Here is a 14,343-nt window from a genome sequence, read left to right as displayed (position 1 = left end):
GGTTCCCATTCCTCTAATCAAACTCTTTCATGCCTCCATGTTTCTGCCACACACTGTCCCCAATGTCAGCAATGTGTTCTTCTACACTCATTTCACCTAGTGAACACCTGCTTATTCATCTTTCAAGACTTAGCCAATGGAGGCCAATGGTTGTTTCCTCAGCAAGGCCTCTTTGACTCCTTCAGGTAATGTGAGCACCTCCTCCACTCTGCTCTGACAGCATTTTCTATCCTTTATCTTAGACCACTTGTAAGTTCGATAGAAATTGTTTGCTTACTTATCCATCTCAGGTACAAAATTCTTAGTTCTTATAGGTTGGGGCCATTGTTCCTATATCCCTAGTCATTAGCACTTAGGAGGTTCCCCAGTATATGCTGGTCAAAAAAATCAAAGGAGTTATATCGAAGATTACATGTACTGTCTTCCTTACTGTGGCTGTTTTCACTTCTCATCCATCTCCACATGAAATGTAATAATAAAGATTGGTTTATTGAGCACTGATCAGGCAGCAGGCACTTTTCTCTACCCTTTACATATGACAACTTCATTCAGTCCTTACCTCAGCCCTGCAGAGCAGGCATTACCATTACTTTATTTCTCTTAGTTTACAGATAAAGAAACTGAGGCCTAAAGAGGTTAAATATCCTTCCCAAGTCATACTTAGTAGATGGTAGAGCTAGGATTCAAATGAAGACTCCAACTTCAAAGCCCATGGCCTTTCCACAATGTCGCCTACTTCCACCTGGTAGGTTCTCACTTGGTTGTTTAATTGCTCTGAATTTCATTGAACAGGATTGCAAGAGTCAGGCTCACTCTGATTTCCACCTGGGGACTGGCCATCTCCGCAACCCATCCATGAAACCCTAGACAGTCACATCTAAATGCTGGCGTGCATGAAGACAAAGCCCAGATCCTTTTCCTGGCAGGAAGCTGTGTCTTCTAGCACATGGAACCAGGACTGCATTTCCTGGGATTAGATGGAGTCCTCAGCACAGAGGCCCTCTCATGGGTTTGTCCCCAGTGTCCAGCCCAGAAACTGTCTGTTCCCTGGCTCCCTGGAGAATGAAAAATTATTGGCTTCTGGAATGTTTTTCTGGTCACTGAACCCTCAAGGTGAAAGGTCTCTTGGATGGAAACCAACAGGCCAAGTTTACCCAACCCAGCAAGGCGTCAGGCAGCCCCAAGGCACATTCCACTAGATCCCACAGAACAGCTGGGGCTTCTTCTCCTCAGCATGATACCTGCCCTCAAAGAATGGAGGTCTTCCTTCCCCACTGCACAGCTGACATAAAGCAGAAATCCCACTGCAGAGCACCCTTCAGGCTGGAGACTGCACAGAGCCCTCAGAAATATTCTCTTCTCCCTTTGCTTTCCACTGTTGCTGCTAAGACTTCAGCTTATGGGAAGAAGAGAGACTCACAAAACACTATGTGCTCCTGTCCTAAAAACGTCCCATAGGAATAGAGCCGGAAGGGAGCAGAATATTTACATGCTTGTGAGCACCTATTACATGCCAGCCATTTTACATACATCATCTCATCTCACCATTACTACAATTATTTTCCCCATTTTAAAGATGTGCAAACTGAAAATGACTCTAACCACAATAGTGGCATATCTCCCTTCTTTGATAAAAGGGATCCTATGAAACCTTGGACCTTGGGTCTGAAAATCAGTGACTGGAGCTCAGCATGACGGTGAAGTGTAATATAGCCACACAGGTAGTGTCCTTGCATTAGTCATGTCTGCTCATTGTCTGGGACTCTGTGATATCTTGCCCAGTCTATCCCTGCTGGAATCAGGCATTCTATCTGGGCCCCAAACCCAGCTGTCCAGGACTAGGAAAAGGAAGCAGTCTGAGTTTTACAAGAAGAGCCTTGAACTAGGAGTTTGAATACATTTGCCTGAGTCCTAGCTCTACAATTTAATATATGAGATCTTGCCTTGGTTTCCTCATCTGTGAAGTGGGAATAATAACGATTGATTTCCTACTTTGGGTTTGTGATGATTAAGTGAAATATTGCATGTGTGGTGTGGGGAAGGCCCACAGAGACCTGGCCTATTCATAAATGAGCCATATTCTTGTCCACTGCCCTTTCTATGGAGCTCCATCATGACTGGACAGCACTCCATTCTTTAGAATAATTTTTCTCCTACCCTCTTCCCCCATAAGCTAAATGAAGAGCAGGTTGGTTTGGAGGAAGGAGCATAGACTAGGAATTGGATTACTTGGGTTTGAGTCCTGGTTTTATTAACCATTGGCTATGAGATAATTGAGTCACTGAGCCTCAATTTTCTCATCTGTTCAGTGGGGATAATATCAGTAGTTATCTTCTAGGGGTGCCATGAAGACTATATGAGTGCATCAGTGCTTCATAAATTTTAATGTGCTATACAAAGGCAAGTTATTCATCTAACAAAGTTTTTTGACCATCTGCTATGGACTAGGCATGTTCCAAGTGATGACAATCCAAAGACAATAAGACACAGTATCCATTAAGCTCACAGTCTGTGGAGGAGATGGAAGCATACACAAGTAATTACAACACAGTGTGGTAAGTGCCATGACAGGGAAGCATAGAAGAGGGGCACTGTATTAGTTATCTATTGCTGCAAAGCAAATTACCCCAACACCAAGTAGCTTAAAACAACAAGCATTTATTATCTCACATATATTCTAGGACTCAGGAATCTGGGAATGCCTTAGCTAGGTAGTTCATGAGGTCAAGCTGTTGGCCAAGGCCATAGTCTTTGAAGACTTGACTAGGGCTGGAGAATCCACTTCTAAGCTCACTCATGTGGCTGTTGGCAGGAGGCTTCAGTTCCTTGCCATGTGAGGTCTGCTCAAGATATGACTTTCTCCAAGGGAAGTCATCCAAGAGAAAGAGAGCATGTGTGAGAGAGCATCCAAGAGTATAACCTAATCTTAGAGGTGGCATGCTATCACTTTACCATTTTCTATTGGTCACAAAGACCAAACATGGTACAGTGCAGAAGGGCACTACACGAGGGTGTAACTTGCAGGAGGTGGGGATCATTGGGACCCATTTTGGATGCTTGCTGCCACAGGTACTAAACACACTAGGAGAGAGGAGCCAGGAAAATTGTCTAGAGCTTAACCTCGGGTGTATTTTTACTGCTTCTTGTAGTTTCTGCTGAATGCTGGACTAGTAAGAGAAAATTTCCTTTTCTATCCAGATTATTCTGCTATTAGGTAGAAATGACATTGTACAAAATATAGAGCAAACACAGAACTATCAAGAAGTGGTAATGACTCATCAAAATAAAAAGCTTCTGCACAGCAAACAGTCAACAAAACTAAAAGGCAACCTACTGAATGGAAGAAGATATTTGCAAATGATGTATCCAATCAAGGGTTAGTAGCCAAAATATATAAAGGACTGATACAACTCAACACCTCAAAAAACAAATAATCCAACTAAAAAAATGCACAGAAGACCTGAACATTTTTCCAAAGAAGACATCCAAATGGCCAACAGAATCATGAAAAGATGCTCAGTATCACTTATCATCAGAAAGATACAAATCAAACTACAACAAGACATCACCTCACATCTGTCAGAATGGCTAAAATTAACAACACAAGAAAACAACAGCTATTGGTGAGGATGTGGAGAAAAGGAAACCCTCATGCACTGTAGCTGGGAATGCAAACTGGTGTGGCCACTGTGGAAGATAGTACGGAGTTTCCTCAAAAAGTTAAAAACAGAACAACCCTATGATTCAGTAATTATGCTACTGGGTATTTACCCAAAAAATATAAAAACACTAATTCAAAGGGATATGTGCACCCTTATGTTTATTGTAGCATTATCTGCCCAATCATGGAAGCAGCCCAACTGTCCATGGATAGATGAATGGATAAAGAAGAAGTATGATGGATTATTATTCAGCCATAAAAAAGATGGAAATCTTGCCATTTGCAACAACATGGTTGGAGCTAAAGAGTATAATGCTAAGAAAATAAGTCAGTCAGAGAAAGACAAATACCGTATCTCACTCATATGTGGAATTTGAGAAACAAAACAAACAAGCAAAGGGTAAAAGAGAGAGAGAGAGAAAACAAGACACACTCTTAACTATAGAGAACAAACTGATGGTTACGAAAGGGGAGGTGCGGGGAGGGGGAAGGATGAAACAGGTGAAGGTGATTTAGAGTACAATTATCATGATGAGCACTGAGTAATGTATAGAATTGTTGAATCACTATATCATACACCTGAAAGTAATATAACACTGTATATTAACTATACTGGAATTAAAACAAAAAACTTAATAAAAAAGAAGTGGTAATGACTTTGCTGGTGGGAGCATCTTCCAGTTATGTCTTCAGAGCAACTGCATCCTGGTAGGTCAGTTCTCCAAAGGCCCTAGTATGGCCCTTAAAGTTCATAGCCTTCCCAGAGCTGACCAACAATCAGTAGTACCCACCCCTATTACAGTGCAACTCACATTGTACCACAATTGTGTGTTTATGTGTCTCACATCCCTTTAAACTGCCCTGAGCAGGCAGGGAAAATGTCTGTCTGGTACACAGCTTGTCCCACATCTAGCATGGTGTCTGGCAGTGTGCCTAACTGTTTGATAAAAGAATTAACAGAAACTGAATGAATACAGAATACACTGTACATGTTATAAGGTCCATGCAGGTAAGTAATTATCACAACATTTAAGAAGCTATGCTTTGTGTTTCCTGAGTGTCAGGAAATGCTATGCTATATGCTTTATGTATATTACTTCATTTAACACTCACCACAGTCCTACGGTAGGCATTATTATCCCCATTTAACAGATGAGGAAACCAAGGTCACACAATTAGAAAATGGTGGAGTGTGGATTTGACACCAGGTCTGTCAGACTCCGAAGCCTGTATAGCTAATCCTATCATATCTGGTAGCAGATCTTCTCAAACACACAAACAAAAAATTTCAGATCTTAAGGACTTTGGGTAGTTAACAAACCAGATAAAAGAAAATTAAATAGTCTTAAGGAGCAATTTGATGAATATCTAAAAACCAGGTGTTTCCCTTTCTCTCTCTCTCTCTTTCATACACACACATACACACATCCCTTATTTTTCCAGGAAAGCCCAGTTTAAGTTCCACCTCTTCCAGGAAGCCTTCTTTGACTCACAGTGATGCTTGTTGCCCCTAAATTCCTGCAGCACTTGTGATAGAGCCATTCAGTTGATATAAACTATGGTAGTCTTTTTTTTTTTAAGATTTTATTTATTTGACAGAGAGAGACACAGTGAGAGAGGGAACACAAGCAGGGGGAGTAGGAGAGGGAGAAGCAGGCTTCCCGCCGAGCAGAGAGCCCAATGTGGGGATTGATCCCAGGACCCTGGAACCAGGACCCGAGCCGAAGGCAGACGCTTAATGACTGAGCCACCCAGGCGCCCCAAACTGTGGTAGTCTTGATTTGCAGTATATCCTTTTTTACAACGCAGGCCCATGGCTTCCTTCTTAACACAGTGAGGGAGTTGGACTACTTCTTAAAGTCCTTTTCTGGCTTGCACATTGTAGGAGGTATTTCCCAACTCCCATTGGCATAATCACCTCCTTGCAGGGAGGACAGACAGCATGGTTGCATATGGCAGGCCCTCACCCATAGCAGAGTTTTACCTGATTGTATCAGAAGAGCCTGCTTTCTACCATCTCCTGACTTCCCTGTAAGCTCCTGGGGACTCTTTATAATGTCCCAGCACCTAGCACAGGGCCTGGAGCACAGTAGGCTTTCTATAAATGTCCCCTGGATAAATACATGAATGAGTGAATAAATGAAGTGGTGGTGCTGACTGCTACATTAATGAAATCCTCTAATGTCATTGGCATTACTAAATTAACTAGTAATTTCTTTTGCTTGTTGGGTACTTTGGCCTTCCCCAGGCAGCATCTCCTTCAGACCTTTCTCATCCCAGGGCTTTCTGCCCACAGAATCAGTATGGAGCATTTAAAATCAGGGTGGACAGAGCTGTAGACACATGGGCAAACTTTAACTTGGCTTGTTCCAGACTGCCTGCCAAGTCATCACCCTTCTGTTTGGACTCAGTTACCACATTCTTTATTGCAAGATACTTTCATAACACGAGGCAATGCCCTTGCCTACAGCTTTATTTGCACTGGTTACATATGTGATCTGCTTGCTTTCGGATGTCACCACCCATCTCTGGCAGTTGGGGAGGGGGTTATGACTTCATTTCAGCAGTGGCGTCTCTTCTGGATCAGATGGGAACTCTCTGGGAAGCTTCCTACAGCAGCTGCTTTCATGCAGGGAAACAGGGTAACAGGAATCCTCCTACTGATCTTCATCAATGCCTTGGACAGGACCTTTAGTTGTTTAACCTTTTCTCTATTTTCTGCCTTACTAGTGGGAAGGAATACAATGCAGTGGTAAAGAGCATGGATTTTGCAATTAGAGCTGGATTTTCATCCTGGTTCTGCCTCTTATTAGCTATGTATCTTGGGCGAATTACTTCTTTGAGACTTGACTTTCTCACTTGTAAACTAGGACTACTAATATTATCTCCTTTGTAGGGTTGTGAGGATTGAGGTAATGCTGCAAAGAGTTTAGAATAAAGCTTGCAAATAATATGCCCTCAACCAATGTTAGCTATCATAATTCACTATTATTTAGTGTGTCCACTGCTCACACTGAGGATGGAGTGGGTAGTGAGAGGGTGCAGGTAAGTTTTCATCGTCACCATCAACATTTTGATGAAAGGAGAAAGAAATTCAGCTTTACTGAATGCTGGCCTGAGAGTCTTACCTACCTAAATCCATTTAATGTTTAGAAGGACCCCAACTTTACAGATAAAGCTCAGGGGATTAAGGAACTTGCTTGATGTCACACAGCCAGGGTGGGGAGCACATCTTCCTGACACACATTCTTTCCCTGTTCCCCACAGAATGCTCTGGGGCCTATGGGGGCCTTTCATTTGGTCCTTCTCAGTGATGAATACTCATGCATTTACCTTGACTTACTTCTCTCCCACTTCCTTAACTGGCCCCAAGATATTCTGTGAGACCTGCTCCAACTTCTCTTTTCCACTCAGCTCATGTCAGTCTGGTTTCCTGGCAGAGCTGACTGCCCTGGCTGGAGGAGCATTCTTTCCTGTTTCTCTGGGTCTATCACCCTCCTCCTTTCTGTACCCAACCATTTCATTTTCACAGCCTCAGCTTATCCTGTGCCTGGAATTGCCTGTGCTAGTATCAGCAGGATTGGTATCAGTAACCCAGGCCAGACTGGCTCAGCGACACACAAGGAGTGGGGTGGAGAGGGTGGGAGGGATTGTGGGGGTTGCAGAAGGTGACTGGGCTGGGGGTGGGTAGGCTAGTAGGGGGCTGATAGAGAGTCAGGAAAACAGCTGCCTTTTCAGGTGAGGACAGACAGGGTGCCTGGGGATGCTGCTGTGGCAACTGAGAAGTTAGGAGTACTCCGCCTGCTCTCCTGGCAGAGCTCAGGGGGAGCAAAGGCTTTAAGGCCTTGAACTGGGGGAAGTCAGGGTAAGGCAGGCTGAATGCTAGGTTTTAAGCTGATATCCTATCAGGAGGAGTTCATTTCCAAAAGGATCCCAAAATGGAGTGGGATTAGGGATTCGTGGACAGACCTGGTTTCAGACAGTCTATTTGTAATAATAAACCATCAGATGGTCCCAGAAATTCCATTTTATTGGCACCCAGATTGGATGTCCTAGGCTGCCTCTCCTACTCAGAAGTTGTACCAAAAATTCTTTGGCAGACACTGGCTTCCAATTTTTAGTTCTGAAAATGCAGTCACCATACCTAACCCATATTCCATAATCTAAAATATTTGGAGGAATGGTTATAGGCTATTGTTGGCTTCCATTTTTTCTGACTTCCTGTAATAAATCTTTTTGTCTACCATGTTATTTTTTTAAATTAAAAAAGTGTTAACTATAGAAGTGCAAACTATAAGTAAATATATTCTTGGCAAAAAAAAGTTTAAATGAGTAGCAAGTGAAAAGTAAAAATCCTGCTCATGCCCCCCCCCCCAACTTAACTCCACTTCCTTCTGTAAATTATCCTATTTAGTCCGTACCATCAGTTTCTGCTCTAAGGTTTTCTATGCACTTGGGAAGCTGCAATAGCATCCAGGATTACAGGCTGGGGGGACAGGAAGAGCTGACTGCCCTGGCTGGAGGAGCGTTTTATCACTGACATTGTTTGTTTCCATTGTTCGTGGTGATAATAAGAAGCAGATTAAATAGATTTTATTGTCATCTATTATTGTTTTCAAGTTATTCCTTAAAATTATTGTTTTGTTTTTTAAAGAATTTTTTATTTATTCATTTGAGACAAAGTGATACAGAGAGAGAGAGAGCAGGAGCAGTGGGGAGAGGCAGAGGAAGAAGGAGAAGCAGACTCGCTGCTGAGCAGGGAGCCCGATGCGGGGCTCCATCCCAGGACCCTGAGATAATGACCTGAGCCGAAGGCAGACACTTAACCGACTGAGTCACCCAGGCGCCCCTAAAATTATTGTTTTAAATTATCCTCAGTTGCTATATCCCCTTACTGCCTGCACTCAGGACAGACAGCTCCCCCTGCTTTGCTCTATGGTGGTATGCCTCTGTGTAACATGTGCAATATGTACATTCATGTATTTTTTTAATGGGATAATCTATATATATTGTTCAGCAATTTGCTTATCCTTCCTCACCTTCATTTAGCAATATGTCCTTGGGATCTTACCTTGATAGCACATAGAGTTAGTATAATTCTACCACCTTTTTATTAACGGCTGCCTAGTATTCCATAGTATAGTTGTACCATTCTCCTATTTATAGATATTAGGTCCTCCAATATTGTGCCACATCAAACACTGCAGCATAATGTATTTCCAGTGGCACAAAATAGGAAGTATTTTACTGTCTAATGTCCTAAGATAACATCTAACTTCTCTTTATAATACATGACAATAATACTCATTTATCAAATGCTTAGTCTGTACAAAGATCTGTTCTAAGCACTTTGCATGTAGTAACTCACTCAATTCTCAGAACAACCCTATGAAATAGGGAGTACATATTATCATCCTCATTTCACTGGAGAGGCACTAAGGTAATCTTACCCAAAGTCTCATAACTAATAAGTAGCAGAGCTGGGATTTGAACAAAGCACTCTGACTCCAGGATCTGCACCACTGACCCCACAGTGCTAGACAAGCCTTCTGTGCATTTGTAAAAGCTCTTCTCCAGGTTAGATAGCTGGAAAAAAAAAAAATGTTGATACATACTTTCAAGTAGCCCTGTCAAAACGGCAGTATCAAATGACACTCCCATGGAGTCTGAGGGGGTCATTTTCCCTAAAACCTTGCTAGTGTTGGATTTCATCAAGTTTACTCACTTTTGAAGACCTGGAGGGTAAAAAGAAAAGGTATTGATTTTGCTACCTCATTGGAAAGCTAGTTTAGCTAGCATGGTACATAATTCCAGGTCAAAATTATTTTCTTTCCACGTTTGAAGTGATTGCTTCATTGTTGTCCAGCATTCAGAGTAACCTTTCAGAAATCTGACAGCCAGTTCATTTTTGTTCCTTGTAGGTAACCTGTTTTTCTTCTTTGAATACTTTTAGAGTTTTTTCTTTTTCTTTTTGGCTCTGAAACATCCCAAGTATTTGTCTAAGTAAGCATCTTTGAAAATGTTCCTTGCCTGCCTCTTAGCAGGCCCTGTGAAGTATTGAAGACTTTCTTCGGGTTGGGGAAGTTTTCTTTTACTATTTCTTTGTGGATCTCCTCCCCACCAATTCTCAGTTCTTTCCTGGCATTTCTTTTGAATGAAAGGAGGCTCTTCTGAATCGATCCTTTGTGTCTCTGTATTACTCTGTATTACTCTGCTCGGCTGTCATAACCAAATACCATATTCTGGGTGGCTTACACAACAGAAATTTATTTTCTCACAATTTTGGAGGCTAAGATCAAGATGCTAGGCAATTCAGTTTCCAGTGAGGGCTCTCTTCCTGGCTTGTAGACAGTTGCCTTCTGGCCGTGTCCTTGCTGTGTCCTCACATGGCAGAGAGATAGCTGTGGTGTCTCTTCCTCTTTGTATAAAGGCACCAGCCCCACTGAATTACTGAATTGACCTCATTTAATCTTTATCACCTCCTCACAGGGCCTATCTCCAGATACAGTCACACCGAGTTTAGGGCTTCAATATATGAATTTGAGGGGAACACAATTCAGTCCCTAGTAGTCTCTCAATTTTTCTCTCAAATTTTCCATTCCTGATCGTTTCTATATATTCAGGAACATCTCCTCACACTTCTTAACATCCCCAGTTTTTGCCACAGCCATCTTATTATTCATCCCATCTACTGTTTTTTTAGTTTTACTAACATAAATTTTAATTCCTTGTTTGTTTGTTGTTTCTTTTTCATAGCAGCCTGCTACAATATCCTCACGGATCTTTTGAAGGATGATGCTATTTAGATTTTTTTATTTTATTTATTTATTTTTGTTAGAATTTTTTAACTGTTCTTTTCTGTTCCTTTATCTGTCTTTTCTCCGGAGTCAGTTTTCAGTTTGTTTATATATATTTTAAAAATTTTATTTATTTATTTGAGAGAGAGCACAAGAGAGAGAATGAGAGGGAGAAAGCACAGCAGAGTAGTAGAGGGGCAGAGGGAGAGGGAGAAATAGACTCCCCCCTGAGCAGGGAAGCCTGGTGCAGGGCTTGATCCCAGGACCCCAAGATCATGACCTGAGCCGAAGGGAGACGCTTAACCAACTGAACCACCCAGGCGTCTCTCAGTTTGTTCATCTTAATCCTTTTCTTTAGAGCTGTTTGAATTTCTTCAGCTATCTGGTGATCCTTGGTTTTTCATCATATCTATGTTTGAAGAATGGACTAATTAGCAGGTATTTTGTTTAAGTTTTCACTTCAGTTTTGAGCTGTCCGTTTCCCCTCTAGTCTCCTTTGGTGAATGGAGGGTTACCTAGGGACTCTGTGAGTAGGTCATTTTGACTGCAGACTTCCCAATAAGGTGCTTAGAGCAGGCAGAGAGGCAGGCTAGGGGACAACCCTCCTCCCCACTTGGTCCTTTGCCCATCCCCAGATGCCAAAATATGGAGGCCTTTACTTCAGTGAAGCCACAATTGACAGGCTGGGCAGGAACAGCTTTGCCTTTTTCCTCTCTGTGTCCATGGAAGTTGGATAGGATTACTTCCAGCCCTGCTTTTCTCACAGGCCCTTACACACCAGCAGACACCCTCCCCAGACAGGGGATTTCCTTTCTTAGAGTGAAGCTTTGTGTTTTAGTCCACCCTCCTGACCCCTACCCCTGACCTATAGCTCCCTGAAGTGGAGGGAAGAGGAGAGGTCTGTTGTGCACAGGGCAGTTTAAAGATGAGTAATCCTGACGAGTGCTTTCCAACCCCTCGTATTCTTTCTATTTGCTTCCTCTCAGCTAGGAGATTCCCTGTCCCCACCTTCAAAGAAATTTACCTTACGAGTGTTTTGGAGTATGTTAATACTCATCCTGAGTTGTCTGTCTGTGTGATCCTAACTGCTTTCTATCCAGATTTTTATCATAATTTCTGCTGCTTTTTCTGCTATCATTTCTGTCTTTTAAGGGATTTATGGTGGTAGGGTGGGTCTATGTTCATGTTTAGTTCTCCATTTTGATTTGAGTCCTGTTCCATATGATCTTTCCTCTTGATAATGAAATTGCTGACAACAAATTGTGCTGCTGGAATATAGCTCTTTGTTCATTAAGATGATTTCATTTAATAAAAAGTGCCAGACACTTACGTATAGTATCGCTCTGAAGCCTCACAACAATCTTGTAACATAAGCATCAGAATCCACATTTGGTTGATGAGGGAGCTGAAATTCAGGAAGGTTAATTGAATTAATTGAGGTCAGATGGCTAATAAGAAATAGGCCTAAATCTGACTCCAAGACCACTTTATCCCGCTACATATTATTTTTAAATGTCTCTGCTGTATTCATTTTCTCTAGTTTTCAGTATGTTTATCTTTACTTCCCCCATTAATATATATGGGCCTTGAGAGTAAGAACCCTGGCTATAGTTCATTATTTCCATTATGAGATGCCTGATTTCCTGTTTTACAAGCCGCAGTCAGTTTAAATTTTGTAAACCAACTCGATAAAACAACTAATTACAATATGCTATAATAACAACATATTGCAACTGTACATTACAGGGGCAGAAATGCTTTATTTGGGGTCTTTAAATGTTTTCTTACATTCAGTCCACTGAATTAAAGACTTGGTGGCAAGTCGGAATTAAAATCGGAGGAAAGGTCAAAGTTCAGCTCTGGTTGGAGTTGTTATGGCAATTCTCTGAGCAATGAGTCTGCATAAACAAGAGAGAGCGCAGGAGGAAATACCTATTGATCTCTAATATTAGCTCTAGCTAATCGTTTTTCTGCTTCTTCAATAGAGCAGTATGTTGAGATGATGAGAATTATATTCTTTCATGTATTCCATTACATTCACTGTCATATCATTCTCTGGAAGTCTGCCTCAGGAAATAACAAACTTTCTGAAGGGGACAGAATCATGCTTTGACATTCCTAAGGATGGTGTCACCTGCGTTGGTTCCTTCTGATCCCATTTGGTTCATCTATTCATTTATTCATTGAGCACCTACGACTTTGGAGGCAAAATAAAAGTACCTGGGAACTTTCCCCAAATACCACGATCAGTTTTTACTCCTAGACCGATGGTGCCCAGATTCATATATTTTTAAAGCTGCTCAAGCAATGATAATACATACAAGGGTTGAAAAACCACTGCCCCATGATATATTACAAATTGTGTTAACTACTGGGGATACAAATAAAAATAATAATTGCTAATATTTATTGAGTGCATACCATATGTCAGGAACTGTTTTATGTGCCTTATATGTATTAACACATTTAATCCTGATAACAACCCTAGAAGGTAGCTATTACTCCCATTTATAGATGAGGAAACTGAGACACAGAGAGATTAAGTAATTTGGCCAGAGTTATACATTTAGCAAGTGGTGGAATCCGGTGCTGGGGTCCACGCCCACTGCTCTCTAAACTATCAGTAGTATCATGGTCTAGTAAATAATGATAAGACAGTAGATACCTATCAAGGACACCTAAAGTGGGAGGTGAGAGAAGGAGGTAGGGGCAGGAAGGCTTCCTGGAGGAGGTGGTACCTTAATTAAGTAGAGAAGAATGGGAACCAGCAAGAAAAGTGGAGGAAGAGCTTTTTAGGTTCTTGCCTCCCCTGCCTTGCTAGACAACCTGCCTCCTCACCTCCTAGGAATTCCCTCCTCTCTATTCCCCGTGCTGAAAACACTGGAATGTCCACAATTCATCCTTAACACGCCTAACATTTCTACTGGGAAGACTGAAGTCATGCACAATTACTCATGCAATTTTTCCTCCTGACAATAGGTCCTTCTGTGAGCCTCTCATTCACATATATAAAGCTCCACTCTGTTTTTTTTTGTTTGTTTGTTTTGTTTTTTTTTAAAGTCTTTGTTATAGGAACAATTCACAAACGTGTCAAACACACATTGGTTCCCACCCCCTTCTCCTGTCCCCTCACCTGATTGGGAGACTAGAAAATAATCCCCTGGCTTGCCAGGGGCCTGTGCCCACTTGCCGACTCTGCCCCAATGGAAGCTAACCCTGCTTTTCACTTTGCTTCTCATCAAGTGTGGCTCTAAGCTGAAGTTTGAGGTTAACCTCAGGGAGGGTTTAGACACCACACCTGCCACCCCTCTGCCTGGCCCCAGGGGCAGGGACAGACTTTCTGTTGAGGAAAGGGAAATGCTCTTGTGCTGCTAATTAACTGTGGGAGGAAAGGAAGCTCTTTCCAGACACCAAAAATACCAAGGACCAACATTATAAAAAGCAGTCTTTGTGCTAGCCAGCCCCATCATTCAGCACAGCCTAGGCTGGGGCCGGAGGGAAAAATAACTCCTCTCGCAGCCCACAGGGTCCCTGCATCTCAAATGGATGCCTCAGGAGGCCATGCCCTGAGTGAATGTCTGCTGGGGGACAGAGGTCCCAGGAACATGGATGGAGGCTGCCTGCCCTTAAACCACAGGAAGCAGTCTGAAGCTAGCATGCTTATGGATGATTTGGGAGTCTTTGCTAGAATAGCCATAGGCCCGTTGCGTAAGTGAAAGGGTGAAGAGTGCAGGTCTGTTGGGGTTGAGGCGGAACTGTAGGAGATTGCCCCAGAGTCTAGGTAATCTCACCACAGCAGTTCCCTTTCCCACCCTGTGCTTATCAAACTAGGGGCCGAGCCTCACTTTAAATGTAGAGAAAGAAGTGTCACCATCTGGCCTTTCC

The 14,343-nt window shown here is 42.3% G+C and overlaps 1 long non-coding RNA gene across 3 annotated transcripts in view; it reads right to left on the bottom strand.

Moving 5' to 3' along the window:
* The window catches only part of LOC141370476 (uncharacterized), a 139,017-nt gene that overhangs the window by 57,113 nt on the left and 67,561 nt on the right, over positions 1 to 14,343 (bottom strand). Inside the window, exons 3-4 of one of the 3 annotated variants that reach the window (XR_012374533.1) lie at positions 11,789 to 11,863; positions 10,696 to 10,867 (exon numbers count right to left, since the gene is read on the bottom strand). The exons of the other annotated variants lie outside the window; for them this stretch is intronic. This is a non-coding gene — a long non-coding RNA (uncharacterized lncRNA). Of the gene's footprint in view, positions 1 to 10,695; positions 10,868 to 11,788; positions 11,864 to 14,343 lie in introns of those variants that run through there. 3 annotated transcript variants of the gene reach the window in all.

Source organism: Callorhinus ursinus, unplaced genomic scaffold (assembly GCF_003265705.2).
Source record: "Callorhinus ursinus isolate GAN/ISIS: 27379988/994484 unplaced genomic scaffold, GSC_fseal_2.0 scaffold35, whole genome shotgun sequence".
In the NCBI taxonomy this organism is placed as follows: Eukaryota; Metazoa; Chordata; class Mammalia; order Carnivora; family Otariidae; genus Callorhinus; species Callorhinus ursinus.
The sequence above is the reverse complement of the archived record's forward strand: the minus strand, read 5'-3'. Positions and strand labels throughout refer to the sequence as shown.